Source organism: Pogoniulus pusillus, unplaced genomic scaffold (assembly GCF_015220805.1).
Source record: "Pogoniulus pusillus isolate bPogPus1 unplaced genomic scaffold, bPogPus1.pri scaffold_74_arrow_ctg1, whole genome shotgun sequence".
In the NCBI taxonomy this organism is placed as follows: domain Eukaryota; kingdom Metazoa; phylum Chordata; class Aves; order Piciformes; family Lybiidae; genus Pogoniulus; species Pogoniulus pusillus.
The window spans coordinates 125,374-142,897 of NW_026974721.1; positions in this window are offsets into that span (position 1 = coordinate 125,374).

Sequence of the window (17,524 nt, forward strand, 5' to 3'; positions counted from 1 at the left end):
GTCTCTGGGAAGCTATGCAGATGGCGTACGTGTGGCTGCTGTGACTAAGGGCAGCTACGCAAGCGGCGTAAGTCACCGCTGTGAATAACAGCACTGCTCAAACTCCTCCTTTTTCCTTTTTTTTTCTTCTTTCCCCTTCTTTTCCCTTTTTTCCCTTCTTTTTCCTTTTTAAATACGTTTTCCTTCTTTTTCCTTTTTTCCTCCCTTTATCCTCTTCTCCTTTTTTAAATCCTTTTTTCTCATTTTTTCCCTTTTCTTTTTTCCCCTTTCTTTTCTCCTTTCTTTCCTTTTCTCTTTCTTTGCTTTTTTTCCTTGTTTCCTCTTTTTTTTTTCTCCTTTTTTCCTTTTTTTCTCTTTCCTTTTCAGACAAGCTCAAGCTCATCCAGGAGGAGCAGATCTTGAGGAACATCCCCCACGAGACGCAGGGGGCAAAAGAGGCTCAGTCAGGTAAAGCTTTCTGTAGAGTTTGTGCTCCTTCTGGCAGTCAGTTGCACATATTCAGACGAGTAGAAGCATGGAGTTGTTCCTGTTGGAGAAGAGCTTCCAAATCATCCAGTGCAGCCCTTAAGCCAGCACTGCCAGGTCGCCTCTAAACCATGTCCCTGAGCAGCACAGCTGTAGGACTTTCTGCTCCCCCTACGGATGGGGACTCCAGTACTGTGCTGGGCAGCCTGTTGCAGGGCCTAAGAACTCTTCTGGGGAGGAGACTGTTCCTCCTGTCCAATCTAAACCTTCCCTGGTGCAACCCGAGGTCATTTCCTCTCATGCTGTAATTTGTTAGCTGGGAGAAGGGATCAAGCCCAGCCTGGCACCAGCCTCCAGAGAGAGGGCATCCACGACCTCCCTGGGCAAGGTGTGCCAGTGTCTCCCCAGCCTCTCTGTGAAGAATTTCTTCCTAATGTCTGTTCTGAGTCTCTCCTTTTCCAGCGTCAGTCCCTTCCTTTTTGACTTCCTTACCAGAGAAAGGCTACTTTTTTTTTCCACGGTGTGAGCAGATCAAGAGGCTTAAATGAACATTTCTGCTCTGCTCCCCAAACTTCAGTTTGAACTCCATAAACGTGGGGGCCAAAGCCCCCAGCAGTCAGAAACTGAGGCAGTAATCCACCCCCGTCTCTTTGCTTTCTTTCGATGCTGTTTTTCTCTTGTTTTTAGTCTGGTGAAGACTCTTCAGCTTCTAGGGGGACATGTCTGAAGCTGGATGTGCACGGAAAGAGAAGTGAGCGCGGCCGGTCCTCATGGTCTGCCCCTGCCGCTCGTCCCCTTGCTGCGGTGTGGAGCGTGGCAGCCAGCAGGGTGAGGGCAGCTTAGCCTTTTCCAGCTGGCAGGAGGTGAAGTTTGTCCTTCCTCGTGTGGAGCTCCTAAGTGCGTAGGACACAGGTTTGCTGCATGGCAGCACTGGAGAATGGAAGCACACTGAGGCTGTCAGACTTGCAAGCATCTCTGCAGTCTGTCTGTGCCGGTTTGCCATGGTTTGGAGCTCTGCCCCAGAGGGTTGTTCTGAGCTGCCTTTGAAGAGGTCTGCTGCAAATGAAGCCCTGCAGCTAAGCAAAGGCAGAGGCCACCAAGCTCAGCAGGAGCCAGCAGTGTGCACTTGTGGCTGAGAAGGCCAGCAGGATGCTGGGGCGCGTGCTGAGCGTGAGCAGCAGGTTGTGGGAGGTTCTCCTGCCCCTGTGCTCTGTCTTAGCGAGTCCAGACCTGGGGTGCTGAGTCCAGTTGTGGGCTCGCCAGTTGAAGAGAGACAGGAAACTACTGGAGAGAGTGCAGTGGAGGTGCCAGAGGTGCTGAGGGGCCTGGAGCAGCTGTGTGAGGAGGAAAGGCTGAGAGCCCTGGGGCTGCTGAGCCTGGAGAAGAGCAGCCTGAGAGGGGAGCTGATGAACGCTCAGGAGGAGTGAAGGGGTAGGGGCCAGGAGGATGGGGCCGGACTCTTGTGCACGGTGCTCAGTCACAGAAGATGGGGCAGTGAGCTCTAACCTGACCCCAGGAGGTTGCAGCTGAATGTGAGAAGAGACTTCTTTGTGAGGGTGCTGGAGCCCTGGAGCAGGCTGCCCAGAGAGGCTGAGGAGTCTCCTTGTCTGGAGGGATTCCAGCCCCAGCTGGCCAATGCTGGGCAAGCTGCTGTGGGTGCCCTGCTTTAGCAGCAGGATTGGACCAGAGGCCCCTTCCAACCCTAAAAATACTCCAAGCCAACAAACAAAAACCCCTCCACAATGAAACTGCCAATCGTGCCAAAAAGGTGAGAAAGTGATAGTTTTCAAGAGCTCCTCGCTCTGGAGTGAGGTGGGGGTTGAGCTCTTCTCTCTATTACCCTGAGACAGAAGGAGAGGAAATGGCCTGAAATGGTGCCAGAGGAGGGTCAGGCTGGAGATTAGGAAGAATTTGTTTGCCACAAGAGTGGTCAGGGATTGGCACAGGCTGCCCAGGGAGGTGATGGAGTCCTTCTATGTCCCAGCACACATTCTCAGAGTTGTTTCATATTTCAGAAGTATTCCCAAATATGGTTAGATTTCCAACAGAATTCAGAAAATATGCATGCACCTGCATAGGCAAAGTCTTAGAATATTCCCAAACCATATCAATCATTATCCAGAAAACATGATTGTCTTGGTTCTAGTTCAAATTTCCAGAGACTCAGATAAATTGAATAGAACCAATAACAATTTTATAATGTGCCCTTCCTTCTTCCCCTTTTCTTTCCTAAAAGAAAGGAATTAGATGTGGAGAGAGAAAAGGTAAACACACCCAAATAAATGAATCTCACTCCATTTGGAAGTTAAAAAAGAAAAGTTTAACAATAACTCAAAAAGATGTCTGAGATAGGGAAGTTACAAAGGGTATAGGGAAGGGATAGCAAATACAAAACATATAAATACAACCAGATTGTGATGGTGATGGCTTTGTCTGCCTCATGGATGTGGTAAAACAAAGACAAACCAGGAACAGAATGGTGATGCTGGTATGCAGGAAGCAGGAAGTGCAGAGAGAGTGAACCAGGAAGTCCCCCTGCTTTTATGGGTCTTTAGACAGGAAGGGGGAGTAAGCTAATCATCACCTGGGGAGGGGTCAAGACCACCTAGGGTCAGGTTCAGGGTTACTCCCCCTGGAATGTTAACCCTATACAGTGATATGTTATGAGTTTACAAGTCCGTGACCAAAACAGCCATCCAAATGCTTGAATGATTAAAACTCTCAAAAGGTCCATTTTTAACTTCCAAATCTTGTCTAAAATAATTCTTTTCTATCTAGCCCCACGTTGAGATTGTGATAGGGCATAATATGTTTTGTTCACTAAAACAAGGTAATAGAAGTGTTTTAATAAGTTTTGAGTTTCAGAAGCCCAGGTCAGAGGTCTGCCCTGCCTGAGAGGATTTTCCCGCCTGCCTTGCCTGAGAGGTTTCCCGCCAAGCGATCACCAGGGGGTCGGAAGAAACCCCTCGGCAACAGCAACACACATGCGCAGAGTGCTTGTTTACCTCGAAGGGGACCTGTCAGCGGCGGTGGGCGGACTATAAAAAGGGGGGACCGGGACCAGTTGGGCGGCGGCAAGTGGGCGGAGCGGGGACTCCCCCTTGTCGTCCAGCGCTGATTCTTGCCTCTTATCCTGCTTGCTCGTTGTAATTAAATAAATTCTAATTGGACTTTGTGATTTTTGTCCTTGCAATTTATCACAATTTGGTGCCGTGACTCAGATGCAGACGGTAGGATAAAGGCTTTGGATCTACCTGGGGGGAGCCCCGCCACCTGTTTATTGGCGGCCCAGATAGTCCAGCTTCTATCACCGCTGCACCGACGAACCCAAATTCAGAATAAGAGGCAAAGGAGGGCCGGCAGACCCTATAAACTTTGTGCACAAAGGTACAGACGAAGACGCAGGACGCGTGAGTAATCTGTGGGGATACCGTTCGGTCTGGGTCAGGTTTCCTGGAGGCGCAGCGTGTGTGTGTGTGAATGAGAGGGGGGCCGGCAGCTCGGCACTAACCCAAGTGAATGTGACCCTCAGTAGTGCGGTTCTCATTGCCCATGAGGGCGTGAGCCACGAATCAGGGGAAGCGAGTGAATGCATGCACGGATTGATTGAGGGCGCTCCAGAAGATGGGACACGGGAAGAGCAAGCCCCTGGCTCCCATGAGACTTCCACTGGTACCCAGGGATAGTCCACTGGGATTTATGTTAGACAATTGGGAATCTTATCCTACCACAGGGGATAAGGACAAAGCTAAAATGATTCATTTCTGTGTAGTAGTGTGGGGAGGAAAGGAGGTATCTAGGAAAGTTTTTTGGCCGATGTTTGGAGCATTAGAGGATTGGGTGAGGCAGAAGTTAACCCTTTGGGTGAATAGTAAATGTCCCTTCAGTAAGGAGGAAAGTGATTATGCCAGTGTGTGGATTACTAGACCTGGCATAGACACATTCCTATTCCCTCTAAAAGAAAAACGGAAAGAGAAGAATAGGGAAGAGGAGGTTCCCCTTGTTCCCCCTCCATATGTACCCCCTGAGGAACAACCACCCCCCAATGCACCACCACCCCCGGAAGAAGATCACCATGAGCCCATAGATGACATACAGGGACCCATAACTCGGGGACGGGCTCGAGGACATAATTTATACCCTCTCCGGGAGATGCCCATGGGAGGTCCAGGCCCTGCCCCAGTTATAGGGTTTGTATCAGTTCCCTTGAGCACAGGAGATGTACGGGACTTCAAGAAAGAGATGGGAAGCCTTTTAGAGGATCCTTTGGGGGTGGCAGAAAGATTAGACCAGTTCCTGGGACCTAGTATTTACACCTGGGGGGAGTTGCAATCTATATTAAGCATCCTGTTTACTGCTGAGGAGAGAGGTATGATTAGACGAGCAGGGATGTGAATATGGGACGCCCAACATGCCCAGGGACCCTTAGCTGGTACCGAGTGGCCCTTGCAGGATCCCAACTGGAACCATCAGCAACAAGACCATCGAACCAATATGCAGGATTTAAGGGTAATAATCATACAGGGAATAAGAGAGGCAGTACCTCAGGGGCAAAATACTAATAAGGCATTTAATGAGAGACAAAAGAAAGATGAGACCCACACTGAGTGGTTAGAACGCCTGAGGAAAAATCTACAGATGTACTCAGGCCTAGATCCCGAAACTCAGCTAGGACAGGCCTTACTAAAAACACAGTTTGTGGCCAAGTCATGGGAGGACATCCGGAGAAAGTTAGAAAAGATAGACAATTGGCAGGACAGAGGTCTGGATGAGTTGTTAAGGGAGGCACAGAAGGTATATCTCCGAAGGGACGAAGAGAATCATCGGAGACAAGTCAGAATGATGATGGCAGTAGTCAGGGAGGCAGGTAGATCTGAAAACCCTCCTAAGGCAGGACCGATGAGCCAGAGAAATGGGGGAGGAGTTCCTCAAGTGGACAGGAGAGAAGCAAATGTGTGTTTTTATTGTGGTGTTAAAGGACATTTTCGAAGGAATTGTAGGAAAAGATTGAGGGATGAGAAAACTTTTCAGGAAGATTAGAGGGGTCAGGGGCTCTATTTGCTGGGGGCACAGAAACATCCAGAGCCCTTGATAAAGTTAAAGATAGGTCCCCAGCAGCAGGAAGTTGAATTTTTGGTAGATACTGGTGCGGAACGATCTACCGTTCAGAAATTGCCAGGAGGATGTGAACTATCTAAAGAAACTGCCCAAGTGGTGGGAGCTAAAGGGGAGCCATTTAAGGTTCCAATAATTAAAAATGTGTTAGTAGAGGCAGAATCTAAAATTGGGGTAGGTAATTTTTTATTAGTTCCAGAGGCAGATTTTAATTTACTAGGGAGAGACCTGATCACTGAGTTAGGTGTTAATGTAGAAGTAATTGATAAGGAGATAAGGATAAAACTCTGCCCCTTGAGAATAGAAGATGAGGCAAGGATTAATCCAGAAGTTTGGTACACCCCAGACAGTGTAGGGAAACTTGACATAACTCCTTTTTTGGTCACCCTCTGAGACCCTGAGGTGCCAATAAGAATTAAACAATATCCTATCTCCTCCGAGGGAAAGGAAGGGTTGAGGCCAGAGATAGGAAGATTATTAAGTAAGGGACTTTTGGAACCATGTATGTCCCCTTTTAACACCCCCATTCTGCCTGTGAAAAAGGCAGACGGGTCATACCGGCTGGTACATGACCTGAGGGAAATAAATAAGAGGACAGTGGCTCGATTCCCTGTAGTAGCAAACCCTCACACTCTGTTGAGTAGATTAGGCCCTGAGAAACAATATTATAGTGTAATCGATCTTAAAGATGCATTTTGGACATGTCCCCTAGATGAGAGATGTAGGGATTATTTTGCATTTGAGTGGGAGGACCCAGTCACACATAGGAGACAGCAGTTAAGGTGGACTGTACTTCCCCAGGGGTTTACTGAGTCTCCAAATTTATTTGGGCAAGCCTTAGAACAAATCTTACAGGAATATCAGACAGGAGAGGGAGTAGTCCTCCTTCAATATGTGGATGACCTCTTTATTGCTGGGGAAACAGAGGAAGAGGTACTAACTGAAAGCATTAGGTTATTGAATTTCTTAAGTGAAAAGGGATTAAAGGTGTCTAAGGCAAAGTTGCAATTTGCAGAGGAAGAAGTAAGATATTTAGGGCATTACCTTCGAAAGGGGGAAAAGAAGATCGACCCAGAAAGGGTAAAAGGGATCCTTTCCATGCCCCCTCCTAGAAGTAAGAGACAGGTTAGGCAATTATTAGGCCTTGTCGGATATTGCCGGCAATGGATAGAGAACTATAGTGCTAAGGTGAAATTTTTATATGAGAAACTAAGTCAGGATGGGTTAATGAAGTGGGACGAAGAAAATGATGAGCAGTTGAAAAGGCTACAACAGGACCTTGTTAATGCCCCAGTCTTAAGTCTGCCAGACTTAAAAAGACCCTTTTATTTGTTTATAAATACAGAAAATGGCACGGCTTATGGGGTGCTGATGCAGGAATGGGCTGGGAAGAAGAAACCTGTAGGATACCTATCCAAATTATTAGATCCTGTAAGTAGGGGATGGCCTACCTGTTTGCAAGCTGTAGTGGCCTGTGCTTTATTAATAGAGGAGGCTAATAAAATCACCCTTAATGGGGAACTGAGGGTATTATCTCCCCATAACATTCGGGGAATACTACAGCAGAAAGCAGATAAATGGATTACAGACGCTCGGCTTTTAAAATATGAAGGGATTTTACTGGATTCTCCAAAATTAACTTGAGAGGTAACTGGTTTACAAAACTTGGCTCAATTTTTATATGGGGAACCAGACAAGGATAAATTAACCCATGAGTGTTTATCAGTTATAGAAGAACAGACTAAAATAAGGCCTGATCTGGATGAAGAGGAGCTAGAAGACGGAGAGAGATTGTTTGTGGACGGTTCGTCCAGGGTAATAGATGGAAAAAGGGTTTCTGGATATGCTATAGTTAGGGGAGAGAAATTGGAAGTTGTAGAGTCAGGGCCTCTGAGTAAATCTTGGTCGGCGCAAGCATGTGAACTTTATGCTGTATTGAGGGCATTGCAGTTGCTGCAGAACAAGTCAGGCACTATTTTTACTGATTCGAAGTACGCTTATGGAGTTGTCCATACTTTCGGGAAGATATGGGAAGAAAGGGGGTTGATAAACTCACAGGGAAAAGGGTTAGTTCATCAGGAATTAATTAGGGAATTGCTAAAGGCTCTGAGAGGGCCCAGGAGAATTGCTGTGGTACATTTAAAGGGACACCAGAGGGGAATGGATTATAAGAGCAGAGGTAACAATGTAGCAGATCAGGAAGCAAAGAGGGCTGCACTGTTAGTGGTACACTCTGCCTCTGGGCAGGGGCAGGATTTAGGAGCAGAGGCCTGCTCCCCTGGAGAAAAACCTTGGCAGCCACTTAGTTTCACCACACAAGAAAAAGAAAAGATGCAGAAAATGGGGCTACGAGAAGACTCTCAAGGGAAGTGGAGACTTCCAGAGGACCATAGAACTGTTCTGCCCAAATCAGTAGCTTTAGAAATTATGAGAAGAATGCACAGCAAAACGCATTGGGAAGCACAGGCACTAATAGACCAATTTGCTACAAATCACATGTGTATTGGGGTAAATGACTTAGCAAAGCAGGTGGTACGGGGATGTGCTACTTGTTTGAGAGTGAATAGAGTCAATTTGAGGAAACCTCTGAAAGGGGGAAGGCCAGCAGCCCAAAGGCCATTTGCAAAGATTCAGTTAGATTTTGCTGAGTTACCTAAGGTGGGGAGATACAAATATTTATTAGTAATAGTGGACCATTTGACCCATTATGTAGAGGCCTTCCCTACAGCAAGGGCCACGCCACAGGTGGTAATTAAGACCCTTTTAGAGCAAATAATTCCCCGGTATGGAGTCACAGAAACCATTGACTCAGACAGGGGCCCCCATTTTGTGTCTAAAATTATTACAGAGACTATGGCAGCAATGGGGATACAGTGGGACCACCATACCCCCTGGCACCCCCAGAGTTCTGGGCAAGTAGAAAGAATGAATGGGGAAATTAAGAAACAACTAACAAAACTCATGACTGAGACCAAATTATCCTGGGTTAAGTGTCTACCTTTGGCCTTATTAAACATTAGGACACAGCCCAGAACTGATATGGGAATATCCCCATTTGAAATGCTGTATGGAATGCCCTACGATATGGGGGAGCCCCGAGATCACCCAATCTTAAGAGATCAAAACATGAATCTGTATATAGCAAATCTAATGAAGCACAGGGAAAGCTTATGGAGGAAAGGGGTGCTAGCACAAAGACCTCCACTGGATCTAAAACTACACCGGGTGCACCCAGGAGACTGGGTGATGATAAAAACGTGGAAGGAGACAACTCTAAACCCGCAGTGGGAGGGCCCTTATCTTGTGTTACTCACTACAGAAACAGCAGTCCGGACAGCTGAAAAAGGATGGACTCATGCCAGCAGAATTAAAGGACCAGTGGAAGGGCCCGCACCTGAGTGGCAAATAATTGGAGAACCAGGGGACTTAAAGTTAAAATTACAAAGAAGAAGAGACGCTGTAAATGAATAAGAAGGATTGATTTGCAACTCAGATTGTTATTCCTTTCTGTATACCATCTTTGTAAAATTTGTAGAGACAAGTGGTGGGACATTGCGGACAGGGGATCCCACTTAGGGGAGTTTGAATCCCAGAAGGAAAATAGGGGGAAGCATGAGGGACTAATCTGATTGGCAAAATTGAACTAAAATATAGTAGGCATTGTTGGTTGCACCTGTCAGACCTGTATGACAAAAATCCCAAGGCAGCATACGTCCCATTAAACATTAGGATTAAGAAGTTGTCCCAGAGGGCTCCTGAAGAATATCCCTGCTGCCGAGAAGATGGTACCCCTCGTGGCTCGAAGCAACCGAGTCGACGAGCGAGGCAGAGGGATAAAAGACTGTGGAGAGAAGAACCCTCAAATAGGGACATTGGAGAAATGTTTATGGAACCATATCAGAAAAGAAGATTTTAGCAGGGGGAACAGAGTGCAACCAGGGGATAGGAAAAACTCCGGGGCTTTTCCCATCTCTTGTGCCAATGGTTATCACTTGACTCTACAAATTATTGTTTTGTATTCCTTGCTGTTTGTGAAGGGGACAAAAGCAGATGAACATCTGCCTCACCAGCCACTTAAATGGACTTTAACACGACTGGAAGATCAAAGGGTTATACAAGCTACAATTACCCCTGGTGCCCCGAGCCTCACTTGTTACTTATGTGACATTGTGCCTACCGAGCCCTGCTTGAACTTGCAAAGTTTTTACTTTTGTCCTAGCTCAAACCCAGGGAAAGGATATTGTAACTATCCTGGACATTATTATTGTGCTTACTGGGGTTGTGAAACCATTGCCTCAGACTGGAGAGTCAGCAATCCAGATAAATATTTGAAGGTGGGATGGGGTCCCTATGGCTGTAAACCCCCAAGACGTCAGGGAGGCGGCATTGCAGACGCAGGAAATTGTATGTGGCTTTATATCAATGTTTCTAAACCAGAAGACCAAGCATGGTTAATAGGGAAGACCTGGGGAGTTAGGGACAGATAGAGGTAGCACTGCAAAATCGTAGAGGTTTACATTTGCTATTCCTAAAGGAGGGTGGTCTTTGTGTGGCATTGAAAGAGGAATGTTGCTCTTATGCAGACCACACGGGGATGGTAATCGATTCTATGAATGAGTTAAAAAAGGAGATAGAGCAGAGAAAAAGAGAAAATGAGGCACATCAGAGTTGGTAGGAGAATTGGTTTAGCTACTCTCCTTGGTTGACTACTTTACTTTCAACTATTGCAGGGCCAGTGATTCTGTTAATGTTGGGACTTACTTTTGGGCCATGTATATTCAACAAGTTGATTACTATGGTAAAAAGTCGTTTAGAAGCTGCACATCTCATGTTTATAAGGGCCAAATATGAACAGTTGTCTGTAGATGAAACATTAGAGACACTAGAATTAGCTAAAGAAGAGTTACAAAGATTTAGTGAACAAAAATGAAGAAGAAGAGAATTGGGGGATTGTGATAGGGAACAATATGTTTTGTTCACTAAAATAAGGTAATAGAAGGGTTTTAATAAGTTTTGAGTTTCAGAAGCCCAGGTCAGAGGTCTGCCCTGCCTGAGAGGATTTTCCCGCCTGCCTTGCCTGAGAGGTTTCCGCCAAGCGATCACCAGGGGGTCGGTAGAAACCCCTCGGCAACAGCAACACACATGCGCAGAGTGCTTGTTTACCTCGAAGGGGACCTGTCAGCGGCGGTGGGCGGACTATAAAAAGGGGGGACCGGGACCAGTTGGGCGGCGGCAAGTGGGCGGAGCGGGGACTCCCCCTTGTCGTCCAGCGCTGATTCTTGCCTCTTATCCTGCTTGCTCGTTGTAATTAAATAAATTCTAATTGGACTTTGAGATTTTTGTCCTCGCAATTTATCACACAGCACGGACACAAAACAGGCTGTGGGTATCTCCAAAAGGCAACCAACTTCCCACTCTCCACCCGCCTCTGGGCGACAAGCACCGCTGGGGAAGCGATGGAGAGCGGCGAGGCTCCGGGGAGCGGCGCGCCCGGCCACCAGCACCCCGCGGCAGGGGCAGGGCTGGCTGGGATGGGGACACGGCACGCCCGGCTGCCGTACGAACTCCCCATAGCAGCTTCGTTACGGATGCGTTCCCGGGCGCCATGGCAGGGTATGCTGCCCTCCGCCGTCGCCTCACCGCTCCGTCCAGGCCGGGCAGGGCCGCGCCGTGCGGCCCCGCGGCTCCCGAGGGCGGGCAGCAGCGCCAGGCGCCACCAAGCGGCTCTCTGCGGGCGGCAGCCGTGGAGTCGCCCAGGGCTCGCTTGCTCCGTGCCGGGACCAGCGGCGGGGACGCAGCTTGTCGCGGTGGACAGCCCGAAGCGGGGCGTGGAGCCACGCTCGTCCCAGTTGTCCCTGTAAGGGGAGCAGGGCTCCGGCGTCCCGCCCGGATCCCGGTGGAGCCGGGCACGAAGCAGGTGCCACCGCCAGCCGCCTCCGGCCGGCTGCAGCCCCGCTGCAGGCCCCAGTACGGGAGCCGGGAGTGGGCAGGCGGTGCAGGGTGTGGCACTGAGAGCCGACCGCCTGCCGGCACACTGCCAGCCTGAGCCCCGGGGGCACGGCAGGTGGCAGCTCCCAGCCGTGTGTGACTCTAGAGCCTCCTTTCTACGGTGTGAAAGTCAGCGTTAAAGGAAAGCCGACACTGCACCGTGTGCTAGTCCTGCCTCTGCAAGGGCCTGGCTCTGCCTGCCCACCGCTTGCGGAGCTGTGAGATAACCTTCCTCAGCCCCCACCTCCTGCCCCTGCCAGCCAGGCTGCCCCCCCTGTGCTGGCCGGGGGTCTCCTGCAGCCTTCTGCAAGCCTGTGACCACCATCGCCTGGCCGGGAAATGCAAACAGCCGGGACAGGGGTGTGTGATAGTGGAGCGTTGGCTTTTGCACAAGGAAGTATTCACAGCACTTACTAAGCGGTAAAATAACGAGAGAGATGGAGATGTTAGGAGCTACCAGGGCGTCCAGAACCGAAGATAAGGGCGCTGCAGTGAGCGTCGGGAGGATCCAGGAGGCCCCTCTGGTTGATGTACGAAGGAAACACAAGAGGGCAAGTTCACCTTGTGAAGAAGAGCAGCTGTTGTTTTGATGGAAAGGACTAAGGCGTGGGGGCTAAGGGGGGTTAGGAGTAGTGCTTAAAAGACATGTAAAAGAATATTCATGAGTATGTGTCACACTCATACAGTGCTCTCTAGTCCTTATCCTATGTAAGCATTGGCACCTGTTGTTAGTGTGTGCCTCTAGCAGTGTTGTTATTTGCTATGCACCCAGCACTGTTTGCCTTTGTTTATAATAAACCTGTTACACTTAAATTTTACACTGAGTTCATTTCTCACAGATGTGCAGCTGTGTAGCAGCAGGTAAGAAACAGGTGATAAACAGAGGAGCTGTGAGGAGCAGAGCCATGGGCTGTGAAGTCAGGGATGGGAAAGAGAACAGAGCTGAGGTCCTGGTCTGAGGAGATGGAAAACAGGAGGCAAGGGGAAAGCATTCCTACGCATTTTACCATTAGCAAACAAATGCTGAGTATTTTTACCTCTGGAATAGGAAGAGAATGACTCTTCCTATTCCAGAAGAAAAGGTTCTCATATGGCTTTTGTAACCAAGAGGTTATGGCCCATCGTATTTCCCACCTACCTCCTTGGACACAGACTAAACCCACAACCCCTTCTTTTTCTTCTGTGGAGTTCTTTGCTCACAGACAAGCCTGTATGAGCCATGACCACCTTCTCAAACAAGCTGTAGACATCAGCATGTGAACATGAGGATCTCAAGCCAAGTGGTTTCAAAACCCCTTGCTTTCTGAGCTCTATCCATAGTTCAGGGTTTGGGGAGAGAAGTTGAGTGCAGAGATTACCATTCAAGGAGTAAGGCTTGGAGCAGAGAGTTCAGACCTGAACCTCCATGCTAACAGCCAGTGCATTACATATCTACACACAAAGTGTTCCTACCAGTTATCTCAGGAGAGGGGCTGGCTCGAGAGGCTGTTACCACTTGCAGCTGTTAACATGAGGAAGCATGTGAAAGCAAGGAACGTTATTTTAAGCTAAGAAACCAGGACTGAGCTGATGGTTTGCCCCGCCGTGCACTTAGGTTGTCTAAACCAAAATGTGCTGAAACAGAGAAAGGCTTTCAGTCTGACTGACACGTGTCATAGCATACAAATCAAGGTCTAGATTTTCCAATCTCTTGATTTCTCCTGTGAAACTGAGCAGCGCAGTTTGAATGCTTCGGATTTTGCAAAATGCCTTTCCACGTCATAATGTTGAGGTGCAAAACTAGAAGAGCCTTCACTGAATTCATGTAGCTAGCCCAGCAGGCATGTGAAGCAGTTCCAGAACAAACTGCTGTTGAAAAGGACAGACATGAAATGGGTATCCCCCCCCCAAAGGAATGTAACACCAAAGACAAATAATTCTTCTGTGTTGAAGTAAAAGCTTTATCGTGGTGCGGTGCACCAGGGCCACTATCATTGCATGGGATGGTAGTCTCCAAAGAAGAGTTCTTGAATAATAAGAAGAAAGTGGCAGTAACTTAATGCAGTGGGATACAGTGGGAAAGAGCACATGCATTTGACTCAACTGGAGTTGTTTTTACTGCTCCTGCCTCTGAAATACCCCACACTCTGACAGACCAGCCTGTGCAATGGTGACTTGCCTTCTCCAGCCTCGCTGGACACTCCTCTTCTTGCTGCAGTTCTGCTGCACTCTTCTGCCGTCCTTTGTGAGGCCTCCACCACCACACCTTCCGTGGCTGCTGGGAAGCAACCCACTTGAACCAATGTAGCTCAACACTTGTTAAAGACTCCCTGTTGCTATACCTGCACCTATTGTGCGCTATGTTGATTCCAGAGCCTGCCTGTCTCAACACGGGGAGATGAAATGCAAGCTGATAGACCACGAGGTGGCCATGGCCACAGATGGGCCAAAGGGGCCTCAAACTGTGGAACCAGCAGCTATTTATTGAGAGGTTTATACACACTTCACTTTCCCACAGCCTACTGACCCTCAACCCTGCTGCTTCATCTTATTCCAACAGACAGTCACTTGCCCAACTGCTTTTCCCATCCACTTCAGCCATGCAGCACTTTGTTATCTCCACACTCCCATCCTGTCTCACGTCTCCAAGGTACAACAAGACCTCCCATCACTTACCACTCTTTGGGCTCCCACACAGATGTGGAGGCCAGCTAAATATTCCCTTAACTACTGCCTTGGGTTCCCTCCACTCCCAGCTTTGGGGCGCAGCATGCCCCAGCTAAACAGAAATCCCTCTGACTACTGCTCTTGCTACTTGGCTGCTCTCATAGTCCCTGCATGAATTCCTCGAGGAAGTGCTGCTTGTGATCAGAGTTGTCATTTTTTTGACTCTTTGTTGGGTAAAAAGGGAAATAATTCAAGTGAAGCAAGAATTCAGCTGATCTCCTGCTTTCCTGAATGCTACCCTCATTTGAACTGATTTCACCAAATCCTACAAGGATTTTATTACCCTGCTACAGAGGAAAGTAGGCATTACCAGATCAGACTCCTACTGCCACTTTCTTTTGAGTGCTGTTTAGATTTGCAGAGAGGAGAAGAGAATTGTAAAGAAATAGGGGACAATTAACCTTAGAAATAGATCAACTAGTCCCCATATTATGTTTTTTGAATCATACGTTCCACTGAAACAATTAACATTCCAGGGCTTTCCTGCCTGCCACAGCAACCTCTAAATGAGATTTCTATCTTTCAAGTGCAATGAAATCCAGGTTTGGGGAGGCTGGGATCTGGGGGGGGGGGGGTGGGGAGGGGCTGAGTTGTTTGTGTGCTGGTTTGAGTTGTTTTTGCTACTTCTGCCTCTGAAGTACCCCATACTCCAACAGACCAGTCTGTACAATGGTGACTTGCCTTCTCCAGCCTCGCTGGACACTCCCTGTCTTGCTCAGGTGTTGTTATGCAATGGAATATCTTCCATGGCTGTTTGAAAACAAATATGAAATGTAATTAGCAATACATTGACTTCTAATGTCCATTATGTTTCCCTGTTGTGAAGCACAGTGACAGGATAAGGCTTATGCTCAGTCAGGTTCATTAGATGCACTGCAGCCCCTCACAACCGCAGCATGGTGGCACACAACCAAGCTCCCTTTCTAGTTCACTTGAATTCCTCTGTTCTCTGACGTTAGAGCTGTAGCAGTGTGCTAAACCAGTAACCTAGGCAGCATGTCTGCTTCTCCTGCTTCACTACACTACACACCCAAAGCTCCCTCAAGGAGGATACCTGTAGATGAAGAAAATCGGTGCTGCAGGTGTTTCTGGACATGACCTAGTTCACTGCCACACCCTTCAAACCTAACTCCCCAACCTCAGCATCTTCCAGTTACCTCCTGTGATTAATTCATTTGTTGCCATTAAGCCAGCTTCTACCAGTGAAATACAAACAGCCCCAAGATACAACCATGACTGCAGCGGGATTGTAGCTTCTCGGCTGAGGCGACTGCAGTGGAACCTAGGAGTTACTCTAAATTCCTCCTGCCAGGAAGGTGGTTAGTGCTGACACAGGAATAAAGCTTTGCCCCCAGATGTTTCCTTAACAATAGGGGGGTTATGTACACATACATATGTGTATGTGTCTGTTGTGTGCTGTTTGGTGTCTTTTCTTCCTAGGGCTGTTGCCTTCCATTGAGAGAAGCCTCACAAAGCTCTGTAATTTTCTGATGAGTAAGAAATATCTAATAGGATACCAAAGGTTGTGAAGGCCTACACAGCCCAAAGGTAACTTGATAAAGAAGCTCCTGTCCTTTAAAGCAGTGCTTTTGTTTTCACTTGGTGAGTCAGTAGAGAACCACAGACTGGTTTGGGTTGGAAGGGACCTTTAAAGGTCAGCTAGTTCAATCTCCCTGCAGGCAGCAGGGGAGTCTGCAACTAGAGGAGGTTACTTACGGCCCTGTCCAACGTGACGGGGTTCCAGGAATAGGGCATCTACCACCTCTCTGGGCAACCTGGGCCAGTGTTTCATCACCTTTCTTGTCAAAAAAATGGCTGAACATCCCCAACTTTCTCAGTCTGCCCTCATAGTAGAGGTGTTTCAGCTCTCTGATCATTTCTCATGGCCCTAAATGTATTTGTTACTATACTAAAGGTCTTCATTCCCCCAAACCCAGACAAACTCCTCCGCGACAGGCAACTAAAACAAGACCATGTTGTGTCCCAGGGGTTCCTTCCCAGGTCACATTAGTTGTGTATAAACACACTGGTTCATTTTGCAACATCAGTGCTTCTACTACTTTTTCACTCTTTCTGGAGTCACAAATGCTATGTACCTGACTAAAAATGTGACAGTAGCTTGGTTCTCGTCATGACCTTAAACACCCCTCACCTCCATGTCAGTGCTTCTACTACTGTTTCACTCTTTTTGTGGTCACAGATGTTATGTACCTGACTTGTAATGTCCATTATGTTTCTCTGTTGTGAAGCATAGCAACAGGATAAGGTCATTACACAAATAAGGTAGATGCTCAGTCAGGTTCATTAGATGCAGAGCTCGCAACCAAGGGCATGGTGATACACACCCAAGCTCCCTTTCTAGCTCTGGCAACTTAAATTAGTGGTTTCAAAAGGTCTACTTTAACTTGCCTCCTGAGTTATAGCTCAGGGTTTGGGTTTGGGGAGAGAAGTTGAGTGCAGAGATTACCATAAAGGAGTAAGGCTTGGAGCAGAGAGTTCAGACCTGAACCTCCATGCTAACAGCCAGTGCATTACATGTTTATACACAAAGTCTTACTACGTTATCTCAGGAGAGGGGCTGGTTTGAGAGGCTGTTACCACTTGCAGCTGTTAACATGAGGAAAGCAAGGAACATGTGAAAGCAAGGAACGTTATCTTAAGCTAGGAAACCAGGACTGAGCTGTGCTGTCAGGAGTGAATTGACCTGGTTGTTTGGCTGCTGTGCATTTAGTTTGTTTGTCTAATACTGAAGTGATCCAGAATGTGCTGACTAAAAGCATGAGAATTGCTTGGTCCTCATCATGACCTTAAAAAGCCATCACCTCAACAGCTGAAGGTTTTTAAGAATGGGGCATTCTTAGCTGTCTTGGGCAGCCTGCTCCAGACCTTCACAACCCTTTTAGGGAAGAAATTTTTCCTAATGTCCAACAGAAACCTCTTCTGGTGCAATGGGAGACCATTTCCTCTTGTCCTATCGTTTGTTCCTGGCGAAAAGTGCCTGACACCCACCTGGCTCCAACATCTTTTCAGGGAGTTGTAGAGAACAAGAAGGTTTCTCCTCAGCCTCCTTTTCTCCAGACTAAAAAGAAAAAAGTTCCCTCAGCTGCTGTGAACAGGACCTGTTCTCCAGACTCTTCACCAGCTTTGCTGACCTTCTATGGACCTGTTCCAGCACCTGAATCAGATGCCTGAGAGCCAAGCAGCTCCAGAGATTTCAGGAGAATTCCCAAAATGCCTACACAAAAATGGT